The sequence below is a fragment of the Sebastes umbrosus genome, chromosome 12 (genome assembly GCF_015220745.1).
Source record: "Sebastes umbrosus isolate fSebUmb1 chromosome 12, fSebUmb1.pri, whole genome shotgun sequence".
Lineage (NCBI taxonomy): Eukaryota > Metazoa > Chordata > Actinopteri > Perciformes > Sebastidae > Sebastes > Sebastes umbrosus.
Genome location: NC_051280.1, coordinates 21,963,546 through 21,976,217, shown reverse-complemented (window position 1 = coordinate 21,976,217; position 12,672 = coordinate 21,963,546).

Sequence of the window (12,672 nt, the reverse complement as noted above, 5' to 3'; positions counted from 1 at the left end):
AGGGTGTGGTGTATGTGTGTGGCTGAAGGAGTGTGAGCTTCCGGTGAATCAGGAAAGGAGTCATGTAAACCAGCATATGATTCAGTTAAATTTGAAGCATAAACACAAGATAAGATATTCCTTTATTAGTCCCGCAGTGGGGAAATGTGCAGTGTACAGCAGCAAAGGGGATAGTGCAAAGGACAAGATGCATCAGTAAAACCAAAAAGCAAGATACAACACAGTAAAAAAAAAAAAAGCAAAACAAATATGAAAAGATATGAGGTTTGTCAGCGAGAAACAGAGAAAGTGAATGCAGAGAGCAGAAGGTAAACATTAGTGGGAGTAGAGGTGGGTAAGAGGGTACGCTTTAGGGAGGAGCAGGGAGTGGCGGGGTGAGGTGTTGGATTGTGGTCATGAATTCTCTCGTTCCTTTCCTGCATGTTGGGACTCATTCCTGCTCTCTACTCTCCCTCTGCAGATCTCCTTCGAATCCACGCCTGTTGTTTGGTATTCAATCTTGAAATAACACATCCAATATTTAGAAAAATGTGATATGCTTCTATTGCTTATGATTGTGGATTATCATTACCTCCGCAAAAGGAGGTTATGTTTTCGTTCCTGTTTGGCTGTTCGTTGGCAGGGTATCTTCAAAACTATTCCAGTGAAATGTGGTGAAAAGTTAGACTATGATCCCTGGTATGAATGGTGCCATCATGGGGCACCTACAAAGGTTTTTCTGGCATTTTCATTTTATTGCAAAACTGCGTTTTCACTATTCATTCCTGCAATGTTAATAATAATCTTCACCAGATTTGGTGCATAACACATTTGGATAAGCCCAAAACATTATTTTTGTTTTTTTATATAGTCTACTGAGTTCCTATTATTAATAGCCAAATGTTGCTCATTTGACATAATTCAAATGCATTGTCTAAAGTTTCTGACACAAAATAAATCTGACTCGATTTACTATAAAAAAAAAGTCTTGGGTAAAACAAAAAAATATATTTTAATTACTGAAACATTAACATTAGCAACAACAAATACATTTACACCTCATAGTCAAGAATTTCAAAATGTTATATATCATAATATCATACTATATCACAACATGCCTTCATGTTCTGCACCAGGAGGTGCAGAACCAGAGCCTATAGGATTATGAAGGATCCTCACCACCCAAACATCGGACTGTTCCAGCTGCTGCGGTCAGGCAAACGCCTTTGCAGCCACACTGCAAAAACAGAGAGACTGAGGCGGAGTTTCTTTCCCCAGGCCATCAGGACTGTGAACTCTGACCTCTCCAGGGCGCCGACCAAGCGCCACATGCTGCCCCCCTTATCCACACACGTTCACACACACACATAGGGCCACATACAGAGCATACACACACTCTCTACTATTCTATTCACACACTTATATTTATATTCCATATTGTATATAGACCCCTCTCACTGTAAATATTGCCATTGTCCCTACAATTTTTATTACATTTTTAAAATATTTGTATAGTTGATGTTGTTTTGCACAATCTCGTGAGCACTTTATATTTCACTGCACATCCTGTATGAGTACGTGACAAATAAAACTCTTGAATCTTGAATTTTGAATCTTCTCTTATTATGGCTCTTACAGCAAAATGATCAATTTAAATGGGAATTACTAAGTGGTCATTAGTCTGACCCACACATTTTGCAACATTTTCTATTATTAAAATAATTTGACAAAAGGTGGTGCAACATTCTCTAAAAGCCAAAGTGGCAAATACATTAAGAACTACTAAAATGTCTTGTTTCAGAGTTATAATCCTGCGTCAAACCTGATGTTTTTTCTACTTTGGCCTTGAAAGAATCAGATCAGATCAGTTGTTTAATCAGTCTGCATCTCCTCCAAATGTTGTTCTGCATACAGTTTTCTGGTTTGTTATTGTTGACATTTTGTACAGACGTGACATTAAAGATATTACTGATTTATCTCAAAATAAATACAGCGTTCTGCTCAACCATCAATCCATAAAACACTACATTTTGGAGGGTTTGTCTTTACAGTATCACATACCAACACATTTATGAACCCCTGGTGCTGACGATACAGTCACATGTGATGTTCACATCTGCATCTGCATTCCTCATTCATTCCACCATGTGCGAGACACCTCTCTGTGTGTGTGTATGTGTTGACATATTTACCGTCTACTGTGTTAAGTTGTTCTGTAACCACTGGGTGTGTAGGTGAAAGCGTTATGTTTCTCCCAAGTTCCCACATTCCAGGTGGACATACCTACATCGCTGTATGTGTGTGGGACTGAGACTGTGATATATCACACATACCTGGCATCTCACTGAGGAGCTCCGCAGGAATTCTTGGTTTCCTTGGTGACCTTTCAAATTGTGGCATTGACAAAGTGAGGTTCATCATTTTTAGACTTGTGGAGGCAGATCTCTCTGACACACATACACAAATGGCATGCACTGAGTTTGACTGAGTAACCGTCTCTGTGGGTACTTAGTCAAAGCACCTGAAGGCTGAACAAAAACAGCTGAGTCTGTTGAATCAAACTGAACTATCTGAACTGTGCCGGGACATGCAGCTACAGGGTGAAGTTGAGTGAGTAAACACCTTAAATCACGGACATCCTTACGGGGATAGGGAGTTTTTTTCATCGTGGGACTGTAGGAAATGAGGGAAATACTTTGAAATTACTACACACTATTTCCCACTTGGTCGAGATCGTGGTCCAGTTACATAGAGCCACGCCTTGTCCTTGTGAGCATGAAAGCGGCTGTTTATAGCCTATCATTTTGCCTCTTTTTTATTTGCCAAACTCTGAGTGAAACACAACTACGGACATACTAGTGGCTCTGTGAGATTGTAGCCTATGTAGAATTAACAGTACTCTGGGCTAAATGTAAGCCACAATGACAATACTGACATGCTGATGTTAAGCAGGTATAATGTTTACCATCTTCAACATCTTATTTTAGCATGTTAGCATATTTCAGTCTGGAACAAAGTGGCCCACGTTGGAGTCATCCCTTTGTTCCCAGGATCCTATATTCCCTGTCTTCCTAGTGATTTTAAAGATTTAAAATAAAATAAATAATATAATTATTGATCAAAAATTCTTCTTCTTCTCAGTATCTTCTTTACAATGCAATCTGTTTTTGTCTCCAAGTAGACCATGCTATTCTTTCTTGTGGTAATCAGTGCATATAAAGGTGTACAATCACGGTAAATTGAACCTTATTGAATTACGTTGCACTGTTCCACAGCTACGTCTTTCTCAAAGTTGTTCTGTTGCTCTTCTTCTGTTTTGAGTTGGTAAGAAATTTGATAAGCGCTGTCTTTGTAGTTCAAAAGAAAAAAGGGAGGTATACATTTCAAATGCAGTTTGAATGGTAAAAATCTGTTCAGCCACTGTGGAGATATCAATGATTAAAGTCAAGAAAACTGTCTTGGTGCAGCTGTCAAGAGGTATAACATCAGTAGGATATGAGCTGTAGGTGGGTGATTTCAACATATTGACACGCTCCTGTAGACATCTAGGCTATATGAGGGATTTTTTTCGTGTCAATTTAGGCCACATAGAGTATATGTATGTCACAAGTTACAGTTAATCTGCAAGAATGCATTTGTAAACTGGAGTCACCGGACTGGAGCAGGGAGGGTTCCCTCTTGATTGACACTTACAAGGCGGAAACATTTTCTTTTTTGACCTCTTGGCCCTTTCACTGCGAGGAATGCTTTTTGGTCTTTTTAACAAAGTGGAAATATTTTTTGGAGGAGTGATCTGGTGCTCCCAGACCACAGATAAGGAACGCATCCAGTATGTGTATAGCCTTGATTCCTGGCTGTATCTCGTTGGCTTCTGTGTGTCTCTTTGTGCCTTTGACACCCTTTCTGACTCTAAACAACTGCAGCAGTCTGCCAAAATAAGAGCAGTGTGCAGTGTTGTGTGTGTGTATACGACATGCATCGCCCGAGGCAGCGCTAAAAGGTCTCTGATAAATGGTAACTGTCTGCCTCTGTTGTCTTGTTAGATTTGCGCACACACACTCACACACACACACACACACACACACACACGCACACACACGCTCACTCACACACACACACACACACACACACACACACACACACACACACAGGAGCTCACTGCCCTGCACAATGCCCTCTCTAACAGTGTTTGTACCAGAGGAAAACCGGTTATGCAGCTCAGAGCGATACCCTTTTAGCTGTGTGTGTGTGTGTGTGTGTGTGTGTGTGTGTGTGTGTGTGCGTGTGTTTGCATGTGTATGTGTGTGTGTGTGTGTGTGTGTGTGTGTGTGTGTGTGTGTATAGGCCTCACTGGGAGATCAGATAAGCTTGAAATCAGAACAAGTATTTTATTTCATTGTTCCTCAGAAAAAAATTCCCCCTCATATTCTTTGATCTATCGCAGAAAGGTTTCACCAAAACAAAGAATTTTACAGACTGGGACAGAGTCCACAATAATATTGATATTAATGTCATTGATAGACAATACTATCATGTGATATATGTGATATTTATATTAGAGTGTCCTGTCTTCAACAAGTGGACAGAGAAGTAGATGAGCGACAGACATCACATTTAGCTTTCCTGCTTTGACTACGCTCCTTCCTACAGACCAAAGATATTTTCAACAATAGCAACAGAGCTCTGTGTGTGTGTGTGTGTGTGTGTGTGTGTTGAATGCACAGTATAGTACAGTGGACAAAAACAGAGGGAAGGAAGTTCCCTCTGTGGAGCCTAAAGCGATGGGTGAGTGGTGGAGGAATTTCTAAAACAATCCTCACAAGTTCGAAGGTCCCAGCCATAATCCTCAAAGTGCCATTAAAACAGCTCAGGACAGCTCAACATGTATGTCAGTGTGTGTGTGTATGTCAGTGTGTGTGTGTGTCTGAAATAACAATTAGTTCCACCCTATAATGTATAGCTCTCTTTGGGCGCCAAAGCGAGGCATTATGGTGGAAGCTCTTTTGTTGTGCTGACAGCTCTGAGTTATGGACAATGGGGATGCACTTGTGTGTGTGTGTACAGCATGTGCATGTGTGTATGTGTATTGTGTGTCAATGTGTGTATGTGTGTGCGTTCCCTACAGCGGCACTATATTTGAAGTGGTAGATTTATTGGAATATTTCCATATTACACTATGTATCATAGACATCACAATAATATTTTTCTGCTATATTTTGCTTCTGATATTTAAATGTTTCTGCATTAGATTCACTCTATTGTTTCATGAAATAACTATATTCTTCTATATATACTTGAAGTATCACACCGAATACAAGGACGATGCATGTAGTATGATTTATCAGTATTGCTATTAAATCAAACAACATTAAATGACCAATAGTTTCCATGTTAGCAGCTCTGTGAGGCTGTACTTGTGCACAGCGGTGCTTTGAGGTAAATACTAACGTCAGCATGCTAACATGTTCACAATGGAAACGCTAACACGCTGATGTTTTGCAGGTTTAATGTTCACCATCTTAGTTTAGCGTGTCAACATACTAACATTTGCTTATTAGCACTAAAGACAAAGTGCAGCTGAGGCTCTTAATAACCCATAAATTAAAAAAACTTGACCTGATGTTGGCACCGGATGAAAAGTTATGGGATCACCAAAGTTGTTACAATTCATCCTGAGGGACGATGAATGTCAATATCAAATTTCATTACAATCAATCTTACAGTTGTTGGGACATTTCACTCAACACCACAAATGTCAACTTCATGGTGGCACAAGAGGAAAAGTCTGTAGGATTTATCCTCTAGGAACCATAAATGTTTGTGCAAATTCAATAGTGATCGCTCCAATAGCTCCAGTCTGGATTAAATTAATAACAATAAAAATGTGTGAGATAAAAGTTAATCAAAAACAGTTATTTCGGCACAGCCTTGTTTTATTTTCCAGCTGCTACACCCTGACATGTGGCCGCTACGCACAGTAGTCACAGTCTTTTACTGTTTGCCACTGAGCCGCTTTACTGGAGCAATTTGGACTTTACTGTCTTTCTCAAAGAGCGGGGAGAGCGATATTTACAACCTGGCCCATATTTTCCCAGCCAGTCCAGAGACTGTGCTCTCAACTTGTGTCATTATTGCCTGGTCAACACGGCATTATTTTTGAAATATCTCTCATCAAATATACTTTACAGTTGTACTGTTGTTGAGGTTGTGTGTGGTGGGAGTTGAAATGTGACTTCAATGTTGCAGATATTTATGACCGAAAGCAAGTTGAAGACACAACATTTTCATTGGAGTTGATAGGACAGGAAAAGTAATAACACAATACAGTACGTTCTGACTTCAATGGAATGAGACACATTATTTTATCAGCGAAAGACTGATGAGAAGGATGTTTTATGAGTTGAGACAAACATCTGCCACCAACGTGAATCTGTCGGGGGGAAAACTGAACAGAATGGTTGTCATCTTTTCTCACCTCCCTCAGATTAGCTCACGTCTTTTTGTAGCACACCTGGACCTGCCGACACTGGGACCTCACCCATGACTACTGTCATCTCACATTACATCCTCTGGCCAAGGCTGGGACACACACACACACACACACACACACACACACAAACTGTACACACCCCTCCATCAGAAGATAAATGTACAAAGAGGGGTTTCAATTGTCCCGAGGGTGTTACAGCACTGCTGGACAAGAGATAACATCAATTACTCCGTATTGATTGTAATCAATACACTCATCAAGAAGGGTAAGTGATATGTTACGGCTTGCACTGTGTCTCTTTATTTTTTAACCATGAGTATAAGTTCTACTGAGAAATAGGATCAATACTGTGAATAAGAGATATTACATAGGGGAATGTAAATCAGACGTTTGTCCCCACAATGTCACTCGCTTGCTAACTGATGGCTTTGCTTTCTTTCTGTTTTGCAGGACATTATACACACAGCGTCCTCACGACACGTATATGCTCTCAGTGTTCACGACGTCAGCAACGTCCTATGAGCTGAGAACTCTGTCTCATAAAGGACAGCTCCTCTGACATTAAAGCATTAAAATCCAGATTTTTATGGGTATTACACTTTCATGTGGTGTTAAGAATGCATAAAAATGCATTAGACCAGGACATCTCTTTGTTTGATTTATATTATTTCGCAGCTGATTAGACTGTTGTCAGACTATTAAAATAGGCGTAATTAGTCAGTGGGTCAATAGGGGCCTACTACACCCACTAGTAGGTTTTATCATCTATTCACATGGTAAAGAAGGTATGAACGAACACGACAGCGACCTCTAGCGACCGTAGTAATTACGAAAGTAGGAACAGAAGAGGAAGTCAGGTGATGTAGTATAGACAATGTGAAACTCCATAAGGGGTGGAGGTCGAGGACCATAGATGGGACACAAAAGTTGTAGTTTTGTTGCCTAAACCTAAAGAAGTTTTAGTTTTTTTGCTTAAACCTAAAGAAGTTGTAGTTTTATTACCTAAACCTAAAGAAGTTTTAGTTTTGTTGCCTAAACCGAAAGAAGTTGTAGTTTTATTTCCTAAACCTAAAGAAGTGAAGTTTTAGTTTTGTTGCCTAAACCTAGAGGTTTTAGTTTTGTTGCCTAAAACTAAAGAAGTTGTAGTTTTATTTCCTAAACCTAAAGAAGGGAAGTTTTAGTTTTGTTGCCTAAACCTAAAGAGGTTTTAGTTTTGTTGCCTAAAACTAAAGAAGTTGTAGTTTTATTACCTAAACCTAAAGAAGTTTTAGTTTTGTTGCCTAAACCTAAAGAAGTTTTTTTTTTTAAAGTTTCACTTTCACTTTTACAACGTAGTAGGTGTAGTAGGCTCCTAATTTCTCACATCTATGGTGCTTATAGCAACTGATAACGCCTATTTAATGGCCTGATAACAGTCGAATCGGGTGCATTTCAATACGAGTGGGTTGTGTGGATTCAGTTCTGTAACGTGTTATGTTTTCTCATGCAGAAATTAGCTGTGAGTTCGATGTATTGACATATAATTTCCTCTTTCAATAACAAAAACCATGCTATTTGTATAGCATAAAAGTAGTTATATTTGAATGGCTAGAGGATTCAGGGAAGATCGGGTGAGGGTCATGTTCGGGGATGTTGGGGTCGAGGAGAGGGAAGAAAAAGGGGTCGATTGCATGGGAATGAACGAGGTCGAACGATGTTGTGATGTTGTTGGAGCGTCTGGGAACATCTCGATTAGTTTCGCGCTTCATGATCGACCCCGGGGGTATGAATCCAGGACCCCCTTTTTGAAGTGCAACGGTGCCAGCCACTGAGCCACCATGCCGCCCTGCTTAGAGGGGAGAGAGAAGAAGAACGGGGTTAGACACGCATATACTGTATAGTCTGCACAGGTGGTTGAATTAGTGAAGCATGAGTAGTATAGTTAACGAGGTGCAGCTGTTTTAATTAGTGGGAGAGAGAGATAGAAGAGTGGCCTTCTAACTTCATTAAAGGAATAGTATGACATTTTGGGTCGTTTTTGCTGAGTCCTGTCTGTCCTGTGTTTTTGTTGAAGGCTTTCTGGGTTCTCAGCTAACACATGTTTCATCAATTCCTCTGAACTGAGTCATAATCAGCCATAACTCAAGTTGGAGGTGATCTGCTGTGAACATATTTACAGGTTTACACAATCAACAGCGCTCAGGGAAAGTGCGTTAATGTGTTGCACTTGTGAAAGTTCTCGGGTTTGGAGTTCAACATGATTGTGAAACTGTGCATGTGTGTGCATGTGTGTGTGTGTGTGTCTTTATCCGTGGCTCAAGGCTACGTGTTTCTACAGTGTCATAAAGAAACACACACACACGCCCTACCACCCAGCTCACTGCACCACGCCCTCAGGTGAGTGTTTTCCCCTCAGTGTACCTGGAGCTGCAGCTTAAAGAACAAATACAGGGATGTGGCTCGGGCGAGTCTAGGCGCTGAATTTTCGACACGTGTGTGTGTCAGAGAACATTACCTTCACTGTCATTCCTCTACTTTAGCACCCAAGGCGGGGTTTGTGCTCCTCTGCTGTCGTAATACTGAATGAACACGGTGTACACGGAGCACATACAAATGAGTCAATTGTTATTCCTGGGTAGAGGAGGTAATTAAAATAATCAGCAGTGTGTGAATGCACATTTTATCAGGAGGTTTCCTTCGTTAATGATTGAGTAAAACCATTAAAATCCTTGACCCTTTTATAATAAGCAGTGACTAATAGTGGCTAATATGTATGTAACTAATGATTAATTATGGTTATGAGTCATTCAGCTCCTGACTCAGAGTTAATAAACAATGATTAATTAATAAAGTAATCAGGAAGCCAATTCAGACATATGTATCTAACCAATCATTTGATACTTGTACTCAAATATCTGTTAATTCCTGACCTGTTCCTTGGCATCTACGCAGGGTTTTGTGTGCCTTTACCCTAAAATCGTGATTGTCAATAGATGGATGCTCGACTGTAGCTGCGGTGACCTTTCAGTCTGTTTGTGTGACCTTTATTTCCCTGGAGGATAGTAGAGGAGAAGAAGAAAATTGGGGGATAATGATGTTGACGGGCTGTGGTGTTGAGGTTAGAAGATTGAAAAAATAACATGAACACAATCAAGAAGGTTTTATGCCAGCAGTAGCCAATGTCAGACAGAGGAAGTGTCATATGTCCAGTTAATTAATTGGGGGTCCTTCTGTTGTCACTGTATCAATATGTTTACACCATACACACACTTTGTTCATGGAAGTTTATTGTGAAAGAACTCCACAAGCCAAGGGCGAGCTAACACACCTCACCTCACCTCGCCTCACTTTCCACACTGCTGCTCTTATCAGCGATAAGGCCGATTTCTGTTTCTGACCTTCTGCGGAAAGAACCGTAAATCATTGTTAACCGTCCAGCTGGCTGCTGCTCTTACCTGAAACCGAGACGGCCCAAATCAGACACGAAAAACAACAACACGGATGCAAAAAATAGAGTCAACAGGCGGGCGGTCACGTGATTCAGGAATTCCACTACTTCCAAGAGGGGGATTTTTTATAAATGATTTTTATCAAGACATCTGCCAAACATGTGACTGAACAGGAGGGTTTTGTAACTCTGATTCAATTAATACATATAAATTACACCTTATTTTTCTGTTAAATAAAAATCTAATATAAAAGATCAAGATTAAACTCCTGTTTTTTGTCCAGTTCCAAGTAATGTTTAATCACAGAGCTGAACCTCACTAGAGATCGTAACAGACCTGCACATGGACTCACATTCCTCCCCTGCCCTTTTCTCCTTTCTGCATTCCCCTCTTCCACCATTATTGGTGCCTTTTATACTGTATGGGGGCAGTTTCTTTCTCCCTCTCCTTTTCTGTCTGCCCTCTTTTCTCAATGTGCAGACAAAGCCGGCGTTGTCTGCTGAAATGCTGTGTTGCGGGGACAGGACTTTGGGTCAGCGTCTCATGAAATGCCTTGAAAATCATCTAGTGAGGGAGTGTGTTAATGTGCTGGTCTGTGCCCGGTCTGCTCTCTGTGACTCATCTAATGAGTCATTACAGAAGACACGGGCCCTGTGGTGATTGCATTTAATGATGTGAGGGAGAACGCGGAAAGAATTGTAACTCTAATTTCTAGTTTTGGATTGTGGTTTTGTAGAAGCCAGCTACTGTATTGCAAACACACTGCTGCATATCTCTATTTCTTCTATTCCGTTTGGTCCAAAGTCTTTATCTCAGTCTCTGTTTCCATCTGTCTCTCCCACTCTAGGTCATAATATTGCTATTGTTGTTTGAACCGATCATTCAAAGCCAAAATATTTCTGTCAGAATTACTCTACTGACTAACTACTGCGCCAGCATGATTGTCCCTCTTCTCTCTCCCAGCCTATTGTCTCTGCTTCTACTTGTTAACTGCGAGGGCGTCAGTAAACACAATTTACTGTGAGAGCGTGGAGCGATGGAGTGTGCAGATTGCACTCTCATGTAACTGGGTATTTTGCCAATATTTTCCCTCTTGTGGGACTCAGCATATGTTTTGTTTACGCCTGTGTCCAAGGGAGTTTAGCAGAAGTCTTCATTAAAGTGTTATACTCAGAGATCTACAGTATAGCGTCAGAAGCTGCCAGTGTAGCCTGAAGCATCATTTCATTGTTACAAATGTGTTTTGACGAAAGCCTCAGGCGTCATTGACCTGGTTAGATTACAGTATTGATCTGCTGCAAGCTAACAACACACACAAAAAAGGCATTCATCTTTTCCAACTAAAATATACTTGACAATATAAGTTAGATTTCAAAGCATAAATACTTGACAATATAAGTTATATTTCAAAGCATATATACTTGACAATAATTTAGATTTCAAAGCATTATAACTAAAATATACTTGGCAATATAGGTTAGATTTCAAAGCATATATACTTGACAATATAGGTTAGATTTCAAAGCATATATACTTGACAATATAGGTTAGATTTCAAAGCATATATACTTGACAACATAAGTTAGATTTCAAAGCAAATATACTTGACAATAATTTAGATTTCAAAGCTTTCTAACTAAAATATACTTGGCAATATAGGTTAGATTTCAAAGCATATATACTTGACAATATAAGTTAGAGTTCAAAGCTTTCTAACTAAAATATACTTGACAAGATAAGTTAGATTTCAAAGCATATATACTTGACAATATAAGTTAGATTTCAAAGCATTATAACTTAAATATACTTGGCAATATAGGTTAGATTTCAAAGCATAAATACTTGACAATATAAGTTATATTTCAAAGCATTATAATTAAAATATACTTGACAATATAAGTTAGAATTCAAAGTATAAATACTTGACAATATAAGTTAGATTTCAAAGCAAATATACTTGACAATAATTTAGATTTCAAAGCTTTCTAACTAAAATATACTTGACAATATAAGTTAGATCTCAAAGCATATATACTTGACAATATAAGTTAGATTTCAAAGCATAAATACTTTACAATATAAGTTAGATTTCAAAGCATATATACTTGACAATATAAGTTAGATTTCAAAGCAAATATACTTGACAATAATTTAGATTTCAAAGCTTTCTAACTAAAATATACTTGACAATATAGGTTAGATTTCAAAGCATATATACTTGACAATATAAGTTAGAGTTCAAAGCTTTCTAACTAAAATATACTTGACAAGATAAGTTAGATTTCAAAGCATTATAACTTAAATATACTTGGCAATATAGGTTAGATTTCAAAGCATATATACTTGACAATATAAGTTAGATTTCAAAGCATATATACTTGACAATATAAGTTAGATTTCAAAGCATTATAATTAAAATATGCTCGACAATATAAGTTAGAATTCAAAGCATAAATACTTGACAATATAAGTTAGATTTCAAAGCAAATATACTTGACAATAATTTAGATTTCAAAGCTTTCTAACTAAAATATACTTGACAATATAAGTTAGATTTTAAAGCATAAATACTTTACAATATAAGTTAGATTTCAAAGCATAAATACTTTACAATATAAGTTAGATTTTAAAGCATAAATACTTTACAATATAAGTTAGATTTCAAAGCATATATACTTGAGAAAGTCAGTAACATTTCAGAGGTGTGCCAGCAGTGGGCTGGTGAGTGGGAGGAGCAGCAGAAAGTAAAGTGCACCACCACATTGAACCCTCCAG